Source organism: Crotalus tigris, unplaced genomic scaffold (genome assembly GCF_016545835.1).
Source record: "Crotalus tigris isolate CLP2741 ecotype Arizona unplaced genomic scaffold, ASM1654583v1 scf7180000018103.2265978, whole genome shotgun sequence".
NCBI classification, from domain to species: Eukaryota; Metazoa; Chordata; class Lepidosauria; order Squamata; family Viperidae; genus Crotalus; species Crotalus tigris.
In genome coordinates, this window is record NW_024096824.1 from 298,753 (window position 1) to 324,553 (window position 25,801).

At 38.7% G+C, this 25,801-nt stretch overlaps 1 protein-coding gene across 12 annotated transcripts in view; it reads right to left on the reverse strand.

The window, feature by feature from the left end:
* The window catches only part of PRLR (prolactin receptor), a 156,651-nt gene that overhangs the window by 50,653 nt on the left and 80,197 nt on the right, over window positions 1–25,801 (reverse strand). For 9 of the 12 annotated variants that reach the window (XM_039347884.1, XM_039347875.1, XM_039347883.1 and 6 more), the window contains one exon: window positions 986–1,072. The exons of the other annotated variants lie outside the window; for them this stretch is intronic. The gene's annotated coding sequence lies outside the window, so the exon portion shown is untranslated. The remainder of the gene's footprint in view (window positions 1–985; window positions 1,073–25,801) is intronic. 12 annotated transcript variants of the gene reach the window in all.

The following is a 25,801-nucleotide window of genomic DNA, read 5'->3' on the forward strand; positions in this document are numbered from 1 at the left end:
TCCAGCTCCAGCAAGTCTGGATGCTAGTATTATTAACTACAATTCACAAATAGAAAAAAGTAATATACAATGTAGACAAAGGCTCAACAAGACTAGATAAAATCTAAAAAGTTAATAGATGCGTAAAGGCAAATGAGCAAAGGTCAGCAATATGTAGGACTCCTCTGGTATCTTTGGTTCCAAGTCCTTTAGTTTTTATGTAGGAAAATGTAGAAAATTGAAACTTCATCAAAAGGATGGAAAATGACAGTTCAATCATTCAATCACCTAAATAAAGACAACCCTTCTTGTAGCAATCATGGAGATATTTCTCTGCTCAATATGGGATATAAAAATTCTGGAAACAATATTTCTTAAGTAACTCCTGTCTGAAAAGGATAAAAGAATTAAAGAAAAGCAAGTTGGATTTAAAACTGGACATAAATGCACTAATCAAATCTTTGCAATGTTACCTATTGGAATTGTGTTTTGAGTTCCTTCAAGAAAACATACCATTTGTTGATTTCAAAGCAGTATTTGATAGTGTGGACAATGACAGCATTTGGGCAATGTTCCTGGTTCCTACCACATAAAATGCACCAAATCATCCAAGCTCTTTATCAGATTACAAGCTGTCTAAGTAGAGCATATAAAGACTCAATTCACGATTTCTCCATCTTATCTGATGTTTTTCAAGGTGGCATTGTCTTACCACTTTTAATCAATATAGGCCTGGTTTGTATTTTGAGAAAATCGTTGGATTGAGAGGTTACACAACGATTTGGTTTAGTAATTAGGGATTTAACATTTATTGATAGTGTGGCTATCCTAATCATCAGTCAGGAAAATCTACAAGAAATGATTAGTCGTATCACAATTAAAGCTGATAAAATTGGTCTCTGGATAATTCCCATTAAAACCAAGTATCATCTGGCTCCACCTGACTCACCCATAGATGCAATAAAATAGGAAACTAAATAACTGGACAAGTGATTATTTTATATACCTCAGAATTGAAGTGAGAAGAACTGGTGTAGCACAAAAAAAAAATGACATCTTGCTTGAAGTGAGCGTCCAATGTCCTTTTCTCCTTCTGGAAACAAAAAGATATGAATAGTACTGTAGTTTGAATATATCATGCAACAGAATCAACCAGCTTTTCTGTATGGCTGTAAGACCAGGCCAATGAGATTGAAGGATATAAAAAAGTATGTGTTTTTTCATCGTCATTGATATCAATTTTTTAATAATCTGAAAATGAAGATGTTTGTAGAAAATGTAAAATAGTGACCACTTCAGACTTAATAAATATCATGGGGAAGTTGAAAACCAAACAACAATTAGAGGAACAAGGAATAAAGATGGATTGGTTCATGAGAATGCAAATACAATCTAGATATGAAAAAGATGTTAAAATAGATGGTGTTAATTTGGGGACAACAGAGTTAGATGAAATACTCACAGGAACAGAAGAAAAATGGATTAAAAATGTACAGTTATCTATTACATATGGAGTTAGAGAAGGAACAAGTGAAAGAGACAATGATAAAATGGACAAGGAATTTTGGATACATAATTGAATTAGATAGATGGCAGCAACTATGGAAAAGAAACTATAAATTGACAATGGCGACTGCGTATAAAGAAAATATGTACAAAATGTTTTACAGATGGCACATGTCTCCAGAAAGATTAGCTAAGATGTTTAAGGACAGGTCTATGAAATGTTGGAAATGTCATCAGATACCAGGTTCCTTCTACCATATGTGGTGGACATGTGTAGAAGCTAAAACTTATTGGAATATAATTAGAACATGGATAGAAAAGATGATACAACAATGTATAGAACTAAGACCAGAAATATTCCTGTTGGGTATTCTACCAGAGAAATACAATAAAGAGAAAACATATTTAATTATTCACATAATCACGGTAGCCAGGATTGTGTTTGCACAAAATTGGAAAGCACTGAAAGCCCCCCCCCCCAGAGGGAGAGGTGATTGGGAAAATACTGGAATGTGCAGAAATGAATAAACTAACAATGACAATTAAAGATAAGACAGAGTCAGACTACTATGAAATCTGGGGAACTTTTTATGATTGGCTGGAAAGAGAATATGGTTAAAAGATAGTTAACATCAATTTAGATAGAAGAAGAAGGAGCAGATAAGGAGAGAGACCCAGGCGACACAGTATTGAATAACTGAAGGTTGTATAAATATTTATAGAAGTATATACCAAGATTTTTTCTCCATAGGAACCTGGAATGTAAGATCCATGAATCAAGGCAAGCTAGACGTAGTCAAAAAAGAGATGACAAGACTGAACATCGACATCTTAGGAATCAGCGAACTAAAATGGACAGGAATGGGTGAATTTAACTCAGATGACCATCAGGTATACTACTGTGGGCAAGAATCCCTCAGAAGAAATGGAGTAGCCTTCATAGTCAATAAAAGAATAGGAAAAGCAATACTGGGATACAATCCTCAAAATGACAGAATGATCTCTATTCGAATCCAAGGCAAACCATTCAATATCACAGTAGTCCAAATCTATGCCCCAACCACTGCTGCTGAAGAGGATGAAATTGACCGGTTCTATGAAGCCCTACAGCACCTTATAGAATTAACACCAAAAAATGATGTCCTTATCATCATGGGGATTGGAATGCTAAGGTAGGAAGCCAAAAGATAACCGGAATAACAGGCAAGTTTGGCCTTGGAGTACAAAATGAAGCAGGGCACAGGCTGATAGAATTTTGTCAAGAGAATACGATGGTCATAACAAACACTCTTTTCCAACAACCCAAGAGACGGCTCTACACATGGACATCACCAGACGGTCAACATAGAAATCAGATTGACTATGTGCTCTGCAGCCAAAGATGGAGAAGCTCTATACAGTCAGTAAAAACAAGACCAGGAGCTGACTGTGGCTCAGATCATGAGCTTCTCGTTGCAAAATTTAGGCTTAAATTGAAAAAAGTAGGGAAAAGCACTAGGCCACTCAGGTATGAACTAAATCATATTCCTGATGAATATACAGTAGAGGTGACAAATAGAATTAAGGAACTGGATCTGATAGACAGAATGCCTGAAGAACTATGGATGGAAGTTCGCAACATTGTACAAGAGGTAGCAACTAAAACCATCCCAAAGAAAAAGAAATGCAAGAAAGCAAAATGGCTGTCTGAGGAAGCTTTGCAAATAGCTGAGGAAAGAAGGGAAGCGAAAGGCAAAGGAGAAAGAGAAAGATACACCCAATTGAATGCAGAATTCCAGAGAGTAGCTAGAAGAGATAAGAATACCTTCTTAAATGAACAGTGCAAAGAAATAGAAGAAAACAACAGAATAGGGAGGACCAGAGATCTCTTCAAGAAAATTGGAGATATGAAGGGAACGTTTCATGCAAAGATGGGCATGATAAAGGACCAAAATGGCAGAGACCTAACAGAGGCAGAAGAGATTAAGAAGAGATGGCAAAACTACACAGAAGAACTATACAAGAATGAGCTTAACATCCCAGATAACCACAATGAGATGGTCACTGACCTCGAACCAGACATCCTAGAATGTGAAGTGAAATGGGCCTTAGAAAATCTGAGCAACAACAAAGCTAGTGGAGGTGACAGTATTCCAGCTGAGCTATTCAAAATCTTAAAAGACGATGCAGTAAAAGTGCTACACTCAATTTGCCAGCAAATTTGGAAAACTCAACAGTGGCCACAGGATTGGAAAAGGTCAGTTTACATTCCAATTCCAAAGAAAGGCAATGCCAAAGAATGTTCAAACTATCGCACCATTGCACTCATTTCACATGCTAGTAAAGTTATGCTTAAAATCCTACAAGCTAGACTCCAGCAGTATGTGGATCGAGAACTACCAGAAGTACAGGCAGGATTTTGAAGAGGCAGAGGAACTAGAGATCAAATTGCCAACATACGCTGGATCATGGAGAAAGCTAGGGAGTTCCAGAAAAACATCTACTTCTGCTTCATTGACTATGCAAAAGCCTTTGACTGTGTGGATCACAACAAATTGTGGCAAGTTCTTAAAGAGATGGGAGTACCAGACCATCTCATTTGTCTCTTGAGAAACCTATATGCGGGTCAAGAATCAACAGTGAGAACCGAACACGGAACCACTGATTGGTTCAAAATTGGAAAAGGAGTCCGGCAAGGCTGTATACTGTCGCCCTGCCTATTTAACTTATATGCAGAGCACATCAGGAGAAAGGCAGGGCTAGATGAATCAAAAGTTGGAATTAAGATTGCCAGGAGAAATATCAACAACCTAAGATATGCAGATGATACCACTCTAATGGCAGAAAGTGAAGAGGACCTAAAGAGCCTCTTGATGCGGGTGAAGAAGGAGAGTGCAAAAGTTGGCTTGAAACTCAACATTAAGAAAACCAAAATCTGGACAAAACTGGCAATTAAAATCACGGGAAGAATTAGTACAAGAAAATTTTACTTATTCTTGGTTCCAATATAGGCAACTACTAGATAGATGGAAGATGGATTGCAAGGTGGGTTTTCTTAGAGAAGATTAAAATCTTATTAAGCAACTGAAGGATCAAAGACAAACCCACATTAAGAGAATTTATGGGGTTTTAGTTGAATTGGACTCAGAAACGGAACTAATTAAAGATTGTATGATTAGATGGGCGCAGAACTTTGGTGAGCCAGTTTCATTGGTCACTTGGGAAACTATTTGGGTGAGAAATGTCAAATTTACTCAAGCACAGAATTTAAGGGAGAATTTTTATAAAATGTTTTATAGATGGCACCTTGATCCACAAAAAATGTCTTATATGTACCCTGACGTGCAACCTAAATGCTGGAGATGTGGTTACAAGGAGGCTTCTTATTATCATAGTTGGTGGTCATGCAGAGAGATAAAAGCATTTTGGATCAAAATATGGTGGAATATCCAGAGAATTTTTAGAAGGAGGGTAAAATTCACTCCGCAATTATTTTAGTTAGGTATTGTTACAGATTGTGATACAAAGGAGGTTGTATTGATGTTAAACTTGATCACAGCCGCGAGGCTGTTAATTGGACAATATTGGAAGAAGGAATCTTTGCCTACATTGCAGGAATGGTTTTTTAAAGTAGCTTATCTGGCAGAAATGGCAAAGATTTCGGCTTTCTTAAAGCAACAAACGCAAGAGAAGTTTTTTGCTATCTGGGACAAATGGATAAAATTTATACAATTTAGATTGGGTATACAAAAATATTATATAGCTTTTTCATAAGTTTTATTTTTATATATATTATAGATATCTTTTTTATATATATAAATATAGAGTTTTTAATTTAATTTTTATTTTTTTTTTTTTTTTTTATTATTTCTTAAGCCTATATTCTGCTCTGGGAAGCTCAGGGGGGGGGGAGGGAGGGTTTTTGGGAGGGGTGTGGGGTGGGGGTTTTTTTTTTTTTTTTTTATATATGTTTGTTTTACTTTTTGTTTTTTTGGATATGTTGTTTTTTGTTCTGTATTGTTCTTGTTTTTTTTTGTAAAAATTTATAAAACTTTTAATAAAAAAAAAAAAAAAAAAAAAAAAAAAAAGAAAACCAAAATCATGGCATCCGGCCCTCTCAATTCCTGGCAAATAAATGGGGAAGAAATGGAGGTAGTGACAGATTTTATTTTTCTGGGCTCCAAGATCACCTCAGATGGGGACTGCAGCCAAGAAATTAAAAGACGCTTGCTCCTGGGGAGGAAAGCTATGGCAAATCTAGACAGCATACTAAAAAGCAGAGACATCACCCTGCCAACAAAAGCGCGTATAGTCCAGGCCATGGTTTTCCCAGTTGCAATGTATGGCTGTGAAAGTGGACCATAAGAAAGGCTGAGCGCAAAAGAATTGAGGCCTTTGAACTATGGTGCTGGAGAAGACTCCTGCGAGTCCCTTGGACTGCAAGGCGTTCAAACCGGTCAGTCCTAGAAGAGATCAACCCCGACTGCTCTTTAGAAGGCCAGATCCTGAAGTTGAAACTCAAGTACTTTGGCCACCTAATGAGAAGGAAGGACTCACTGGAGAAGAGCCTAATGCTGGGAAAGATTGAGGGCAATAGAAGAAGGGGACGACAGAGAATGAGATGGCTGGATGGAGTCACTGAAGCAGTAGGTGTGAATTTAAATGGACTCCAGAAGATGGTAGAGGACAGGAAGACCTGGAGGAATGTTGTCCATGGGGTCGCGATGGGTCGGACACTTCGCAATTAACAACAACAATATACCAAGAAGGTTAGATAAATAGAAGTATTAATGTAAGAGAAAATTAATCTTATTGTATATAATACAGATAGGGAAATTTGGAGAGGGGAATTGCTTGGACATTACCCCTGAATTGTATCTGAAGAGGGATGAGAGGGAAGAAAGGAGAGGAGAGAAAAAAGAGTAAAGGAGGGGAGAAGGAAGTAGGAAGGTTGGAGGAGAAGAGAAGTGGGGAGGTAAAGGAAAGAGAAGAGGAGAGGAAGAAGAGGGAAGTAGGGAAGAGAAGAAAGGGAGAAAGAAGGTAGAGAAGAAGGAATGTGGATACAGTGAAAGGGGAAATGGGTGAGCAACACCAAAAGTCATGTGTATGTATTTATTTCATTTTATCAAAAGTATCTTATATATGAACGTAAAAAGAATGTATGTTAACATCTGATAAATATCACGGTATATGTATGGGGGAGAGTTTGGAAAAATAAAAAATTATTTAAAAAAAAGACTTAACAAATATCAGATGGTGGAAACAGATTGACCAAGTGTTAAGAATACTGACAACTGACTACCCAAGTTGCCATTCATCAGCTTCAATGAATCCAGATAGAAACAATCCTATGAATATAATGAAAATACTCGTTCTGTTATAGTCTGGAGCTCAGACTCAGACTTTAAAGAAGCTGCTCCAACTGAACCAATGGATACCAAGCCAGGAATTACCTGAGGCTGATCAAACACAGGCACCATCAGAACAAGTAGTGTAGTCAGATGATGACTGGTGTTTGTCAGGGTGGCACCCTAAAGCCTAGGACTCAGTGAGTACATAGATAGCAGAACAAAGATGCCAAGCAAGGGAGTAACTCTCTTAATTAAAAACAATTGTTGCAATCTTATTTAAAAGGCAGCTTTGATCCATATTTCTCTGTTGAAAGCAGCTGTCTGATTCCCTGCTCTGGTGCATTATATCTTGTGAAACACTGACCTTGGACTGGCTGATAAATCTGACTTGGCTCTCTGAAGTTTGGACTGGATTTTGACTATTTTCTGCATGTTCCTGTTGAAAGCAAAACCACCTAGGCAAACTTTCTTTCCAAGAGACTCTGTTAATGTACACTTCCTCCCTTGTCTATTATTATCTGCTCAGCCTTGAAAAATTGTAATTCTCACCTAGCAGCTGAGTGTGTAAGAGTTTGAAACCTGAAATAGGCACATTTAAAAGAAGCAGAAGATATTGTATTGAAGCCCCCAAACTTTTGTAGGAAAGAATAGAGTAGAAACCAGTATGTCCATCTAGCTACACACAAAGTAGAAACAAATTATAAAAGAAATTCATGAAATTCTTATACAATGAGATTCTATACACAAATGTTGGGTGTAGTGCCAATAAGCAAAATAAGATTACATGGGTATTATCTGATTTACAGAGTAATTTTTGCTGCAATAAATAAATGGAAATTGATTTTCTGGATCCTTCTATAGATCTATACATTCTATAGATGATACGAGTTCATCAGGTAGCAATATCCATATCAGTCCTTGGTCTCTTAGTAGAAGTAGTGCTTTGCAAGCATATTCAAAATATTTATCAGAAATCTTCTCCATGATCATAGCTAGTCCTCCAGAATATTATCAAAGAGAGCAAAATAGGGACAATTTTAAGCTATGAATCAAGAAATCTAATACCAGAAGTATCTTTAAAGAAATATAAATTATTCCAGCTAGCAGGGTTCAGGAGAAAGGTCTTTTCGATCATTGCACCTGCCCCCTGGAACATCTTGCCCTCCAATGTGAGATCGGCCCCAACCTTCCTGACCTTTCCTTAGGGCCTAAAGACCTGGTTTTGCCAATTAGCTTGGAGCCCAAATGGGGGAGCATCACAGCGGAGGTGGTTGATAGAGTAACTACAGGTCCCTCCTCCCCTCCACCCTGCTCCCTCCCTCCCCATCTGTAATTGGATCACAAGCATTTGCAGATATTAATTTATTTATGTTTTTAATATATATACAGTATGCATAAATCATAATTTTAGCCTTTACCTATCCATTGTAGGATGAAGGCCTCTTCCGTATGTTTCCAACCAATATGGGCCTGAGCTTTCTTTTGCCAATTGGGCCCACAATACTTGCTAATGTCGTCAATCCATCTTTTTTTAGGTCTTTTTTGTGGACACTTTTTATCAAGTGAGAGCCATTCTCTGACTTCCTTGGTCCATCTGCCATCAGTTTTTCTTGCTATGTGACCAGCCCATTTCCATTTCAATTCTTTTACTCTCTTGATGATATTGTATATTTTTGTTTGTTCTCTAATAATCCATGTGCAGGTCTTTCAATTGTGTCTTGTGATGCCGAGCATGTGTGACTCTGTGTGCATGTGTGTAAATGATTGTAAGCTGCCCAGAGTTACCTTGATTGTAAAATAGATAGATAGATAGATAGATAGATAGATAGATAGATAGAGATAGATAGATAGATAGATAGAAAGATAGATAGATAGATAGATAGATAGATAGATAGATAGATAGATAGATAGATAAGGAATGATAGCACTATTAAAGGGAGGATGTCCCCCAACGAGTACTCAAAGTTAATCAAATAATCAGTCTTTTCGGAAAACCTAAAAAATAAGAAAAATAATACTCTCCAAATGCATAGCCTCTTAAGTCTCTCTAAAAGAAGAGTTTTTGGGGCTCCAACATATTCAAAAATAGAATCAGCCATTAAAACAAAAATAGGTTTCATCCTTTTCTTAAGCTTCTCCTCCCCCCATTTAAAATGCTGCTTCAACAAAAAGGGGAATAATTCCAGAAAAAAAACTTTTCACAGGAAAAAAAAAGTAAATAGAGGTAAAAAAAAAATCTCACTGAATCTTCCACAGTGGGTCTGCTTGCTTAGATGATCTTATGGCGTATGGTTGGCGCAGCTAAATGATCGGCCATTTTACTGGCTGATCTTTACCCTGTCGGCCCAAAGGAGATACTCGGTGCACAGAGGATGCAGCCGCTCCTCTGCAACTATCTGAGAAGCCTCCTCAACAGTAGATTCTCTTCCAGAGCGTCTTTTCGACCCTCTAAGGGATCTACCGGCAGGGGAAACTCGATCGGCAAAGGGATGACGCCCTTTGCTCGACCGCACCGCCATGAAACCGGAACCGGAAGCCTGCTGTGACTGTTTCTTGATTTTAAGTTTCTCAAAAGCTGACTGTTATGGTTCTGGCTAATGAAACACTTCAAAGAAATTCCAGGCATATTTTCCTAAAAGTCATTTATTGTTACAAAATGTCAGCACAGGCATAACAGAGGTATGCCAAGATCTAAATTCTCTTCCCATGAGCAATTAAATTATCAGCATGTTCCCTCCCCCAAATTGGCTGTCATATATCAGTTATCCAATTAGTATGAAGGTCAAAGGTTTCCTTCCTCTCTCTTTCCCTTTAACCGCTTCTGCTCTGCATTAACTCTAAAAATACCAGACAGTTCTGCATATTGTCAAAGTAAGAATATACAGTATTTGCAGCGTTGACACTGACACTCCGTAAACTCAGGCAGCAACTGCTTGCTGCAGACTGACAGTCATCTTAAAGATGCAATTTTAATTCATTCAAATAGCTGCAATGTAATGATGCATCCTTTTTCCACTATGTATTCAAGATGGACAGTGATTAATATTTCTATGTTATTTATATGTAAATGTCTAGGTTTGTACATATGTTGTATATAGCATGCTTAAATGTGTGTTATATATGTGTACACTTTTGAGAGCAAGCAACAAAATTTCATTTTTAATGTGTGCCAATGTGCCCACAGTAAAAAATGACAATAAAAGTTATCTATCTCTGGAATATTATGAGAAATTCATCACGGACCCTCAAGATTTATAATCCTGATTACAATGGTGCTGACTGCTATTATCCATCAAATCCCCCTCCAAACAATACATTATCTCAAGTCTGTATGTTTGCTTATTAAAAATGCAGAGATGTTGAACAAAAGCTGCCATTTTCTGTAGCAGACTTATTCATTTTCTCTCTCCCACTATGCCAGTCTTCCTTAACTTTTATGTTTATGATATGTTGGACCATTTCTAATACTTTTCACACTTAATAGGCATCCCGACTAGGAATATACTGCATTTGAAGTTACATGCGTATTCTGAGGGTCGTTAGAATATGTAGGTGCTTGTGGTTTTCATTAAAGTTATTTTGCGGTATATACAGAAGTGGCAATGGAGAGTTTTTCTCTGACTGCAAACATTTCTCACCTATTCAGCACTTTACTTAAAATAACCTCTTCCCTTGAGAAAAACAAATGCTAATTCCATGAGTGTGGACTATTTTGGGTACCTACTAGACAATTCAGATTTATGACACCCTGGCATCCAAGAATGTGCCTCCATCTTTCAATTAGCATAGTTTTCACATTCTTCTTTTTTAAGAAGTTGCTTAGTTTTTTTAATAAGGCAATGCTATATTAAACAATGTCTTTTCAAAGGAATGGAGAGTAAAAACTAATGGAGAGGAAAGAATGGAGAGAAAAATCTCTTATCTTCCATATGGATGATGATGATGATGATGATGATGATGATGATGATGATGATGATGATGATGATGATAATAATAATAATAATAATAATAATAATAATAATAATAATACAAAAGAGTGTGGATAGTTGACGTGGCAGTGCCTGGAGACAGCAGAATAGACGAGAAAGAACTGGAGAAGATAACAAAATACAAAGACCTACAAATAGAAACAGAAAGACTGTGGCAAAGGAAAGCAAGGATAGTACCAATAGTAATAGGCGCATTGGATGCAATCTCAAAACAACTAGAGCACCACTTGAACACCATTGGCATTGACAAATTCGCCATTAGTCAATTGCAAAAGGCAGCCTTACTAGGAACTGCTCCCATCATGTGACGATATCTATAATACCATCAAACATCCACATCTGCCTATCCCAGGTCCTTGGTAAGGACTCAATAGGTAGACAAAAATGCCAAATCCAGTCTGAACATCTGGCTGACTGTGTAATGATCAATAATAATAATAATGATGATGATGATTATGATGATGATGGAAGGGACCTTGGAGGTCATCTAGCCCAATCCCCTGCTCAGGCAGGAAATGCTATAGCATTTCAGAAAATGGCTGTCCAGTCTCTTCGTAAAGACTTCCAGTGTTGGAGCATTCACAGCTTCTGGAGGCAGCTTGTTCCACTGATTAATTGTTCTAACTGTCAGAAAATTTCTCCTTAGTTCTAGGTTGCTTCTCTCTTTGGGCAGTTTCCATCCATTGCTTCTTGTCTTGCTCCCTCCTCCTCTTCACGCATGCGCAGCTCTCTGTGCATGTGTAGTCTGAGAATAGGCGAGAGGCTATAAAATGAACAACTTTCAGCGGAAGCAGCATTTGCTGCAGACAGCGAGCGAGTGAGCACGAGCTGACAGCTCAGTGGCCACGCCTACTCGGTGGCCACACCCACTCAGTGACCACGTCCACCGGGCACCCGGCAATGCATAAGTGGGTTTTGGATTGCACTTTGGGCACTCGGTCTCTAAAAGGTTCGCCACCACTGGTATAAGCATAGCAGTCTTACAGGTTCTTTTGAAAAAAAGATAACCCTTCCAGGAAGAAAAAATAATCTTTTAATTCCAAGAAATGCAGAAAATAGTTACCACCTTTCATGAGTAATTTGAATTGCCCCAACTGCTTCTTTAATACTGCAGAACCAAAGATTGGTGTAAAAAAGACTGGAATTTCTGGTCAGCAAAATTTACAAATATAATTAAATGGAACTATACATTGGAGGTTTTTAATATTATTTTACTACCTGATCTAGATTTCTAAGCATCTGTTTCTGCCTCTCACTCCCTATTAATCATCCTAAAGTTATAAGATCTAGCAAAATGAAAATTGTTGAGTTCAGTTATCAAGTTCGCTCTAGCCTAATCCTATTGTTGAAGCTATTGTTGAAAGGAAAAACATCCTTCAGATACTTGTGCCTGCCATCTTTATTCCCAGCATGTTGTAAGTCAAAGACTACCGGTAACTTTTATCAGTGCTGTTTTAATTTTGAACAGTTGCAAAATTAATGGTTATAAGTCAGGGTCAACCTGTAATAGCCACTTAATTAAAGTCACATAGAGACAGCCCTAAATATGCCTAGAGCTAATTTGCAGTTTGGCACTTTCATTTTCACATTCTAGAACTGCAGTTTAATATCAAATCAAAATACCAGTGGTTGTACGGTATTTAGCCTATTCTTTTTCTCAGATAACTTAATTTACTCCAATGAAGTTATCATCTAGTTCTTCTTGACTGAAATAATCTCACCACATCACCATTCTGTTCATTCTATGATCCCTATGATGCAGGAAGAATCTTACTTTATTTTCACCTGATTCATTCATCGCTATATAATGCAATTCAACCTTGAAGTTAAATATCACAAATAAATAAATAAATACATAAACAAAACATGTATACAGAAGGAAAACTTATTTGAAAATTAAAAGTGCAGGAGAGAGGCAAAACATTAAAAAAGAGAGGGGAGGTCTCACAAATGGACAACTACAATGCACTCTACATGGGACTGCCTTTGAAGAATATCTGAAAGCTTCAACTGCAGCAGTGAGGGCAGTTATGAATGCGAATGGCTCTGCTCCACAAATTGTATTATTTACCTCTGCTCCACAAATTGTATTATTTACCTCTGCTCCACAAATTGTATTATTTACGAGTTTGCTTCCAGTGCAGGTACTAACCTGTAAAGCCAAGTGAGAAATCGAATAGGTTCCTGACCAACATGGCTGACAACTTTGTTGTCCCAAAAGTAGAGGATGGAACTAGAGGGACAGCCATACTGGACTTAATTCTCACGAACCGAGAAGAAGTGATAGAGCAGTGGTTCTCAACCTTTCTAATGCCGCGACCCCATAATACAGTTCCCCATGTTGTGGTGACCCCCAACCACTTATACATCACCGGGTGCCAGGGGCGTGGCCAAAGAAAAGGGGGAAAAATGGCGACCCCCGTGAAATGGTCGTTCGACCCCAGATGGGGTCCCGACCCATAGGTTGAGAACCACTGTGATAGAGGGAGTTGAAACTGCACGAACCTTGGGTAAGAGTGACCATGTCATACTGGAGTTCAATATAATACAAACACAAGCAATAGAACATAATGATACCAGAGTCTTAGACTTTAGAAGAGTTGATTTTAACAAACTCAGAGACAGCTTGGGAAAGATTCCTTGGATGAAAATCCTAAAGGGGAAACAAGAAGCTTGGGAAACTCTGAAAAATATGATCATAAAAGCTCAGTCCACCATAATACCACTGAAAAAGAAAAACAAGAAATCCAAGAAGAAGTCAACATGGCTGCACAAAGATTTCTCTGATAAATTGAAAGACAAAAAGGACAATTGCAAAAAATGGAAAGAGGAACAAATAACTAAGGCAGAATATAGCAGATAGCCCTATCTAACAAAATGAAATTCAATATAGAGAAAAGTAAAGTCTTACACTTAGGCAAGAAAAACCAAAAGTACACATACAGATTGGCTGAAACTACATCCAGTTTTGGTCTCCACACTATAAAAATAATGTTGAGACTCTAGAAAGAGTACAGAGAACAGCAATAAAGATGATTAGGAGACTGGAGGCTAAAACATATGAAGAACGGTTACAAGAAGTGGGCATAGCTGTCTAGTGAAGAGAAGGACCAGGGGAGACATTATAGCAGTATTCCAATATTTGAGGGGCTGTCATAGAGAGGAGGGGAGTCAACCTATTTTCTAAAGCACCTGAAGGCCAGACAAGGAATAACAGATGGAAACTGATCAAACATCCACCTATCCCATCAGATCTGGTAGAAGGGGCATGTGGTCCCTTTGGGCAAGAAACTTTGTTTGGTGGATCCAGAAAAAGAGCTTTTTCAAAACTTGGACATGCTATTGAGTTGAGGATCCCAAGGAAGTACAGGTAATCCTCGACTTGCAACATTTCATTTAGTGACCATTCAAAGTTACAACAGCACTGAAAAATGCGACTTATGACCATTTTTCACACTTACAACCATTGCAACATCTGCATGATCATGTGATCAAAATTCAGACGCTGGTTCACATTTATGACAGTTCTGTGTCCCAGGGTCATGTGATCACCTTTTGCGGCCTTCTGACAAGCAAAGTCAATGAGGAAGACAGATTCACTTAGCAACTGGGTTACTAACTTATCAATTGCAGTGATTCACATAAGAACCGTGGCAAGTAAAGTCATAAAATGGGCAAAACTCACTTAACAAATGTCTCACTTAACAACAGAAATTTGGGGTTAAATTGTGGTTGTAGGTCGATAACTACCTATATGGAACACATTTAGATGTATAAGAATCATAGTATCATATCGCTAGAATGAACCTTGGAGGTTATCTAGTCCAAACATCTAACCAAGGTAGGAGTCTTTATACCATTCTAGAGAAATGATTCAATCTTTTCTTGAAAACCTCCAGTTATGTAGCACCCATGACTCCAAGAGGCAAGCTGTTCCATTGATTGATCACTGTCAGAAAATTCCTTCTCATTTCCAGTTGGATCGTCCTCTGAAGAGTTTCTACCTATTGCTTTGTCAAGCCTCCCGGGGCTTGCCATGCAGAGGTGGGAGGGGTGATGTGCAAAGAAGCCTACCGCTGCTGAGAAACGCCGCCACACCAACCACCGCCACACTGGCCGTTCCGGCCAGGCAGAGGCCCGCAGCCACCTGTTCCCAGCTCCCACGTGTCTCGACAGTCGGTTGGAGGCAGCATACTCCCGGCGGGGTGAAGACAGACCGTGGCGCGGTGCCAGTTCCTCCCGATGGGAGGGCGGACCACAAACCGTTTAGGGTGGGGACTGGTTGTATTTGTCCACAAAATATCTCCGGCTGAGAATACCTTGCAGAAAGCTGGGGCCGGAATATGTAGGCCCATTTCAGACAACCAGGGTAATCAATCCGGTGACCGTTCAGTTGCAGTTACCCTCATTCTTGGGGAGGGTACATCCTGTATTCCACAGCAGCCTCCTCAACCCAGCGCATGGGATCCCCTTTGTATTTAAGGCACCAGAACCGGTTGTGGGATCACAATATGAGGTACAAGAGGTTCTGGATTCCCGGGTTAGACGTGGACAAGTTCAGTATCTCCTTAAATGGAAGGGGTACCCCCTCACAGAAGCAACCTGGGTGGGGGAGGAAGACATCAACGCTCCTCGGTTAATCCGAGCATTCCATCGTAAGTGTCCAGGGAGGCCAGGGACAGATGGATGCAAGAATGTATGCTCATCCTTCCCATTTTCTTTTCCAGGAGGAGCCGTGGTAGAGGGGGCCGCATGTCAAGCCTCCCGGGGCTTACCATGCAGAGGTGGGGGGGTGATGTGCAAAGAAGCCTACTGCCGCCGAGAAACGCCGCCACGCCAACCACCGCCACACCGGCCGTTCCGGCCAGGCAGAGGCCTGCAGCTGCCTGTTCCCAGCTCCCACGTGTCTCGACAGTCGGTCGGAGGCAGCATACTCCCAGCGGGGTGAAGACAGACCGTGGCGCAGTGCCAGTCGGGCATCGCACATCGTCAGCAGAGGGGACGGATGCCTGTGCGCTTGCGCGGGCCTATAGCAGGGCACCGCTTGTATATACCATCACCGGGCCGGCGCTGAGAGGCGCGGAGGTCTGCCGGGGCTCTGTGTTGAGTCTAGAAGCCTGCCTGGGCAACGTAAGGGCCGGTGGTGGAGGAATCTTACCAGACCAAACTGACGGAAATCGGGCGGAGCCCGGCGGCGTCACAGAGGGTTTTGTCGGCCATAGTGGGGAGAAAGAAGGCGGATCCGCATCTGGGAGAGGGAGGGCACAGGGCAAGGAAAGGACCTTTATCCATTTCGGGCGGATGCTGGTTTGGGACTGGGGGCAGGGATACAGGATGTGGCAATCCTTTGTAAGGCACTGGGAGAAAGCCACTCCCAGTGCTGACTTTGTTTCATCGGAAGAATAAACTTGTTTGATGATTACACTGTATACCGGCGTTCCTGCCTGTTTTTCCGGACGACAACGGATACATTGTCATGCTTATTGTCTTGCCCTCAGGTACTATGGAAAATAAACCAACTCCTCTTTCTTGTGACAACCCTTCAAATATTGGAAGATAGTTATCATGTCTGTCTAAGCCTTTTCTTTGTTAGACTAAACTTACCTAATTATCATTTTTGTTCCTTTTCTCTGCATACTTCTTCTATAGCCTCAGCATCTTTTCTGTATCTTGGAAATCAGAACTGGACACAGTATTCCAAATTTGGCCTCACTAGTGCAATATAGAGTGGTACTATCACTTCCTGTGATCTTCATGTCCTCTGTTGATGCAAGCTAGGACCTGGTGTGCTTTTTTGACAGCTGCAGTACACTACTGACTCATGCTTAAGCAGTGGTTTACTAAGACACTTAACCCTAACCCTAACCCTCACAAGGGCACTATTGTTGTGCTGGATGCTGCCTATTCTGAATTTGTGCATGTGATTTTTTCTGTCTAAGTGTAAAAACTTACTTTTCTAACCACTGAAATGCATCTTGTTAGACAGACTGAGACACCTGTTAGCAGGCTGCTCATTTGAACTTCGATTTTTTTCTCAATATATTCTATATCAATATTCATTTTTCTCATTTTTATTTATTGAAGCCTTCAGTCTAATAAATCAGATTACGTAGGAAAAACAAAAATGCTAAAGTAAGGATGCAATTTAATGTTACTCATTTTCTTGAGTGAGAACAACAATCCATGTGAACAATACAAATACTAAACCATATGATGATATGTGTTGGGAAATTCCAAGGGTTAGAAATTGCTCTTGAGAAACCACTAACAAGATGTTCTATTACAAAGTCCTACACAAATTAATTAACTGAAATACCACAATATAGGGTGTAGTAGTAGTACATTTGAGGTAATGAGAAGATATTGTGAGGTGCAACCAACTTTGCAAAGAAACTTGGGAAGTCAAGGCTGCTTTCCTAATGTTGAAACTCTGTGTGAATCCTGGAAGTTTAAAAAATGCAATCCTAAATTGAATTTATTAGATAATAGTTATTTGAAAGTGAGAGAATTTTAAAAAGAATGTAGGTACAAAGATAATAAGAGAGAAGTCCCAGATATATTAACTTGAGAGGATAATTGTACTTAACATTCCTTGATCTCAACATCTATTTTGATAACAGTGTTTTGAAAGACAGAAATGTAATAATTAGAGAAATAACATTCTTATCACCTCATTATGATTACATGTCAAAGATAAACTTTAAATAAATAGCAAAGTGGGAAGACTTGGGGATGATTTCATCTTCTGATATATTGGAATCTATAATAAATGTTGTGTTTTGGAGGAGATACCTATTTCTCTCAGAGATTAATGAACCAATAAACTATACCATCCGTCTGGTAAATTCGCAAGATTTGTTTTTCTCGCCATGCACATGTGTACATAATCCGAACTAGACTATGTTGTTTCTGTGTCATATATGTGGGTATATGCATATGTATGTATGTATATATGTATGTCATATTTATGTAGTGTATATTGGAAGTGGTGAACCTTTGAGAGCTGTATGCAATGAAATTTTATTTTAATGTATGCCAATTAGTGTACATTCAAAGTGACAATAAAGCTATTCTATTCTATTCTACTCTACTCTACTCTACTCTACTCTACTCTACTCTACTCTACTCTACTCTACTCTACTCTACTCTACTCTATTTAAATAATCAAAGACTCCAGAAGGCGTAGATCGAAGGATGTTTAATGGAATATTTAAAAAATCAGCAGATGTAGAGCAACTGTTTGACTGAAATAGTTTTCACTGAGCTCTGACACACCATCTGCTTGAGTTTCGAATAATCCCCAAGTACTTCATGCCATCAGACGTTTCTTTTGTTTTAATCCTCCTCAAGGGCAATTCCCAAAAGTGCTCAGGGCTTCCCTTAAACATGAACTAGGAGATGGAGGAATGCAACAGATGGCCTCCCAAAGGTAGGTAGAGTTCTTTAGTAGGCCAACCACTGTTTTTCAGCCTTCATTTTCTAACTGTTAGCAGTATAACCTGCACCAGATGTGTGTTATAATACTTGTGTGGAAGTACACTTGAAGACTTTTTTTTTTTTAAATATAGAGCAATACTTTTCAGTATTGCTTCCATGGCCTCATATAAAACAATCCCTATATACCAGTGGTTCTCAACCTGTGGGTCGGGACCCCATTTGGGGTCGAATGACCATTTCATGGGGGTCGCCAAACCATGCTGTCCGCCATTTTTTCCCTTTTTCCTAGCTGTCCTACTCCCTCTTATTGGTAGCCACACCCACTTGGGGGTCACCACATGGGGAACTATATTATGGGGTCACGGCATTAGAAAGGTTGAGAACCACTGCTATATACTGAAAGTGACAACCAAAATGAACAAACAACTAGGGCAATTTCTCTATGAAGAAACTGGATTTTCCTTTGTCTTGATTTCATTTGCCTTTCCCTCACATAAAATATGAGAAAATGTTCCTGTCCCAGGTTACTTATGAAAGAGGTCCCTAGTCCAGGGGTAGGCAACCTCGGCTCTTTTATGACTCATGAACTTCAGCTATGCTGACTCAGGAATTCTGAGAGTTGAAATCCATGAGTCATAAAAGAGCCGAGGTTGCCTACCCCTGCCCTAGTCCCAGTCTCAATATAAACCAGTGGTTCTCAACCTTTCTAATGCCGTGACCCCATAAGACAGTTCCCCATGTTGTGGTGACCCCCAAGTGGGTGTGGCCACCAATAAGAGGGAGTAGGACAGCTAGGGAAAGGGGAAAAAATGGTGGACAGTGTGGTTTGGCGACCCCCATGAAATGGTCGTTCGACCCCAAATGTGGTCCCGACCCACAGGTTGAGAACCACTGATATAAACTCTTCAAAGACACAATGGCTTATTTCTCTGTTTTAGTAAACAGTTTTTCTCCTATACTTCTCCTTTTATTAATCTCAAAAGGATTTCTTTTCTTCTCCTAATTCTAAAGTACCTCTACACGGCAGCTTTGTACCGGTTTAGAATCAGTTTGTAATATCTGTCAGCTGACTGGATAGTGGTCCCCACATCCATACTTCGTTTATTTGAAATTATTTCAATAAATACATGTTTCAATTAAAAAACTGGATGTTTTAAAACTGAAACACTGTGGAGCTTGTAGATGGCCTGTTTTCTCATTCATGGAAAATTCTCCCTTATTCTGACTCCTGGCCTCAGGGCATCCAATATCCTTTCTCCATCACCTCTAATGCCCTTTTTCTGTGAGGGTGTTCAAAATGTATTTTCCTCCCACTCTGGCCACCATAGCAACATGCAATGAAATTTTATGCTAATGGAGAAAAAAACCTCATTAGAAAAATGTGGTATGCAATCATTGCAATAGCAGAGCTTGTATAAACCTTTTAAATACTATACAGCTAGGAGGCTCCGTCTTATGGTTGCCTTTTTTCCAAATTGCTAAGTATGCAATATTCTCTGAACACATAGATGGGCGGGTGCTTTTTCAAGAGGCAACTTTACATTTTGCTTCTCATCCAAGAAACTTTTTCAGCTGCCTCTTGACCTGGATGACTAAGAATCTCCATAGACATGGATGGGGTGGTAGGGATTAAGAAGTTAGCTTGCATTAGTGGAAACAGAGAGGTGAGTTGTTACTTCAGCACTAACATCTGCTGAGAGTGGATATGGATTGAAATATATTATTAAAGATATTAATTTAATGGTTAGCTGAAAAAAGCATTGACTGGTCAGGATATGTTCTGGATGATCTTAAGTGAGATCTCCAGAAGCAAAAAAATGGCAACAGATTAGCTTCAAACTGCTTCATTATAGACATTATAGACATTAGGCATTGGAAAGTGAATTAGGCAAAGTGAAAGTACTTAGACATTGCTTCAGTGTCTTTGATATTACGGACTTTATTGCCAAGTTTTTCAAAGTTCATGTTTATGTCTATAAATATATTAATTTTAGTTATGCACTTGTTAAAACACACAAGTCTATAGCTTCCTAGTTCCGTAGACAAGTAACCAAATAACTCCAAACATTTACAATTTTCTGACTAATTTTAATTATACTAAGTATTTTTGTTTTGTGAACTGCAACTTCACAACTCTGAATTTTTACTACAATTAATATCAGATTAATTTGTTAGCAATTTTCAAACTTGATAGAAGATATGATTTACCTATAAGCAAGTTGTACTATATTCAACTAGTTTGCATTTATGTTCATAACAAGATATTAATCTTCCTCTCCTAACATGACATGATTAGTGCTGGTCTGAGGGCTAAATCCCTAAAAATGCAACATACACACGTCTGTGTGCATGCACGAATGCACACACGCGCACACACATACACATAGGCTTTCAATATTCTTCACAATAAGTACAGTTATATTTTAAACCTTTGTGTCTAAATTTTCATCATGTATTTTATTTATATTTTATTTATTAAATTTATGTGCCACCCATCTCACTACTGAAACAACTTTGGACTTTATAATTATAATCTTTCTACTGTATAATCTAATCTATGTAGTCATCAGAACCATAAATCACAAGTTCGTTTTTTTCATTTTTACGCAAAAATACATACAGTAAGATGTTTCCAGTCACCAATATATGTAGAGAGCGTCTTTTCTCTGATCAAAGAAATTATTAGTTTGTCTATCTCAGCAAGATCTGTCAATTTCACCAATCATTCCTCCATAGTGGGTAATGTTGATTCCAGAGGTAGCTACAAATTGAATGGAGTCACGGACATGTTAACTTTTGCAAGACTTAATAGTTATTTAATAAGGGGCAGAATGGGAAATTTTGTACGGCCTTAATTGGCATTGCAGCAATGTAAACTGGAGCTGTTGATACCATCATGTGGTGCAAGAAAAAAAATTAGCATCTTACGTGAGAAAAATTCTATTAAAAGTTGTTTGCCCTGGATGTTTATGTGGTGGCCAGTACAGATAAGGTCTGTTCAAACTGGATACCCAAGTTTACTTAAACACACCCTTAATTTGTATTGTCTTTTGCCCTTGGTCCTACCAGCCTTCTCTTCCTGCAAAAAGACATTGTGTGTGGATGAATGCCTGGGCAAAGCTCATTTTATATTATGCAGCTTTCATCACTACTATGCTCAAGCTGAATAATATACATTACATGCAATGGTTCCACCAAATATTTTAATTTTAATAGCATGATTTGCAATGTGAAAAAGTTACTTTAGCCTTAGACAGCTGATGAGCAATGGGAAAAGAGACTAATAAATCTCTCTCATAAAAGTAACCAGAAGTGATTTAGAGCCATCAGCCAGTTTAGTTGGCTTTTAAAGATGAAACTGGAAAGGGCATTATCTTATCCACTTCAGACAGTAAGTTGTCCTGGATGGGATCTGAGGAATTAAACAAACAGTCTTCTCTCTTTTGTTCACCACAATGTAAAAAAGATGTTGAGAGTCTAGAAAGAGTACAGAGAAGAGCAACTAAGATAATTAGGGGACTGGAGGCTAAAACATATAAGGCTGCTGGAATTGGGTATGTCTAATTTAATGAAGAGAAGGACGAGGGGTGACATAATAATAATAATAATAATAATAATAATAATAATGATGAGGAGGAGGAGGAGGAGGAGGATAAAGTTGGAAGGGACCTTGGAGGTCATCTAGTCCAACACCCTACTCAGGCAGAAAACCCTATACCATTTCAGACAAATGGCTGTCCAGTTTCTTCTTTAAAACTTCCAGTGTTGGAGCATTTACTGCTTCTGGAGGCAGGTTGTTCCACTGGTTAATTGTTCTAACTGTCAGGAAGTTTCTCCTTAGTTCTAGGTTGCTTCTCTCTTTGGTTAGTTTCCACCCGTTGCTCCTTGCCCTGCCTTCAGGTGCTTTGGAAAATAGCTTGACTCCCTCTTCTTTGTGGCAGCCCCTGAGATATTGGAACACTGCTATAATGTCCCCCCTCGTCCTTCTCTTTGTTAAACTAAACATACCCAATTCCAGCAACCGTTCCTTATATGTTTTAGCCTCCAGTCCCCTAATCATCTTTGTTGCTCTTCTCTGTACTCTTTCTAGAGTCTCAACATCTTTTTTACATTGTGATGACCAAAACTGGATGCAGTGTTCCAAGTGTGGCCTTACAAGGCATTGTAAAGTGGTATTAATACTTCACGTGATCTTGATTCTATCCCTCTGTTAATGCAGCCCAGCACTGAGTTGGCTTTTTTGGCAGCTGCAGCATACTGCTGGCTCATATTTAAATGACTGTCCACTAGGATTAGGACATGATAGCAGTGTTCCAATATCTCAGGGGTTGCCAAAAAGAAGAAGGAGCCAAGCTATTCTCCAATACCTAGAGGCAGGACAAGAAGCAATGGATGGAAACTAATCAAAGAGAGAAGCAACCTAGAACTAAGGAGAAATTTTCTGACAGTTAGAACAATTAATCAGTGGAACAACCTGCCTCCAGAAGTTGTGAATACTCCAGCACTGGAGGTTTTTAAGAAGAGACTGGACAACCATTTGTCTGAAATGGTATAGGGTTTCCTGTCTGAACAGGGGGTTCGACTAGATGACCTCCAAGGTCCCTTCCAATTTTATTATTATTTTGGATCATCGCACAGTCAGCCAGATGTTCAGACTGGATTTTTTTTTTATTGAAAGTTTTTTAATTTTTTTTTAAATGTTCAGACTGGATTTGACATTTTGTCTACCTATCAAGTCCTTACCCAGGACCTGGGATAGGCAGATGTGGATGTTTGATGGTATTACAGATATCGTCGCAGGATGGAAGCAGTTCCTAGTAAGACCGCCTTTTGCAATTGACTAATAGCGAATTTGTCAATGCCAATGGTGTTCAAGTGGTGCTCCTGTTGTTTTGGGATTGCACCCAAGGAGCCTATTACTATTGGTACTACCCTTGCTTGCTTTTGCCACAGTCTTTCTATTTCTATTTGTAGGTCTTTGTATTTTGTTATCTTCTCCAGTTCTTTCTCGTCTATTCTTCTGTCTCCAGGCACTGCCACATCCACTATCCAGATTTTTTTGTCTTCCTTATCAACAATTGTTAAGTCTGGGATGTTATGCTGCAGGTGCTTGTCTGTTTGAATTCTGAAGTCCCAGAGTAGTTTAATTTTACCATTTTCTATGACTTTCTCTATTTTATGATCCCACTAGTTTTTGCTTACAGGCAAATGATATTTTTTGCAGATCTTCCAATGCATCATTGTTGCTACTTTGTCATGCCGCTGCTTGTAGTCAGTCTGTGCAATCTTCTTGCAACAGCTTATCAAGTGGTCTACTGTTTCTTCAGCTTCTTTGCATAGGCGGCACTTACTGTCTGTTGCTGTCTTCTCAATTTTGACTTTGTATGCATTATTATTATTATTATTATTATTATTGTTGTTGTTGTTATTGTTATTATATTGCAAGAGCTAGGATTTTAAAATAAAAAAATATGGAGATTAATATATACTGTAGCTATGTAACTTAAGAATGCATGCTTAAATAATTATTCTCTATAGCCTGATTCTTTGGGTATTTATTATGGAAAAATATATTTTATGGTAAGTATCATGGGACTTATTACCATAAGATCATTGCTTCAATTTTGTTAAATTAGGGTTTGACAAAATAGTCCCTATGGTCAACAAACAGTTCTCAAAAAACTTCCTTCCTTCCTTCCTACCTACCATCTATATAGCAAACATTTCACAAAATGTGAGTTATTACTTCTGACTTCATTTGTTACTTCAATTTATATCTTTCCATTCTATCTGTCAGGGACTCAACATGAGTAACTTTATGAGCCCAATAAAAATATCTAACAATATATTGATGATTTCTGGTAAGGACATGGTGAGTTAGATATCCCTAAAGGGGCAGCATTACAGTGGAGATCATTGTCTGAAGATGGATTGAGGGTGGGTTAAATGTATATTAGTATAATCATTATATTATTGATAGTGGTTTCTAAATACTTAAATACATTTTGATTATAATGTTTATTGGTTGGTTGGTTTCAAATGTAGATGTAAACACATGAAAAAGGGACATATTTTAATATTGTAAGCTGCTCAGAGTGAGATGGACAGCCAATAAATTTGACTCATAAATAAACAGACAGACATATAAATAAACTAGATGGTGATCTTGACTTTAGACCAGATAAAGTGGACATCTAATTCAAGTTTGAGTTTAACGCTGAGAAACATGGGAAAAGCTTAACTATAGAAGAGCAAGTACTATACTTCCATGGACAAAGGATTTGCCAGTGACATCACCATTGCCTGGAAGATACCTAATTGGGGGCACCTTTTGCATCCCCGTGAAGGTGTCCTCTGAAGTAGTACCCATTTATCTATTTGCAGTCATCTGCTTTTGAACTGCTGCATTGGCAGGAACTGGAGTGTGTGACGGGAGCTCAATGGCAACAATGGATCTTGAACGTGAGCCTGCCGATCATCAACTCAGCGTTCTAACCTTATGAGTCACAGTGCTCCTATAGAAGAGCCAGTGAAAACTGAAGGGTAATATAAGAGCTGCATTAATAAAAGTTAAAACCACAATTGTTTTGAAAGAGACACTAACCTTTTGTGATAATCTTTTACTTGGAAGGCTCATGGGGCTTCTCTTTCAGGTTTAATGTTTTTATTATGAATTACCATTGCTTTAAATGTTGGTTTAAGCACAGGTAGGGGTTTGTGTTTTTTGTTGTTTTTTTTTGCTATTATTTACCTCAAGTCCTTGCAAGCCAGGAGACCAGGAAAAGCAAAATTATGGAGCGGAGGCACACAGCAAGAACACTTTTCTACATGCTTTTATTTTCCGAAGAGAAAAAGACTCATAATGTAATGGCAGCACATGATTTGTCAGAATGAAAAGGATTCTCAATCTACACCAGTACAAGGTAGTTTTACTTACCATCAAAGCAAGGATATCACCTGAGGCTGTTGGATATAATACTATTGATGTCTTAATTAAAACAGTGAGTCTTTCAATTAGTACTGAGATGTACGGTAGATATTATTTTGCAACAAATTCCAATCCAAAAGCTGTTAGTGTATGTAACAAAGCTAGCATGTAAAACATTATTATTAAAAACTAATGACCCACATAAAGAGAAGCAATTAAATTAAATTAAAAGCACAATGGAATAGGCTGGTGTAACTGTTTTATGGAACACCAAGAGGGCACTGCACAATTTTTTTGAGGTCAACAAGTTCCAAAATCTGGAAGCCACTATAAAGAAATCCTGCCCCGTGGCCCAGAATCTGGGTATGCTTGGCCTACAGAAAAGAAAACTAAAAGGAGACTGCTATCTGAAGGACTGTCACATAAAAGAAAGAGTTGACTATTCCCAATTGAGGACAGATATCTTGTTACAAATCATTGTGGGTACCCATTCTTCTTGAATTGTTCACATAGTTGAATTGTTCTGTGACTGTATTTATATTTTAACTTCATTGATTGTGCTTCCAGAGATCAGTCTTGGTTTAGTACTGAATTATCTGCTCTTCTTGTGGTTCAAGGTACTGTCAACAATT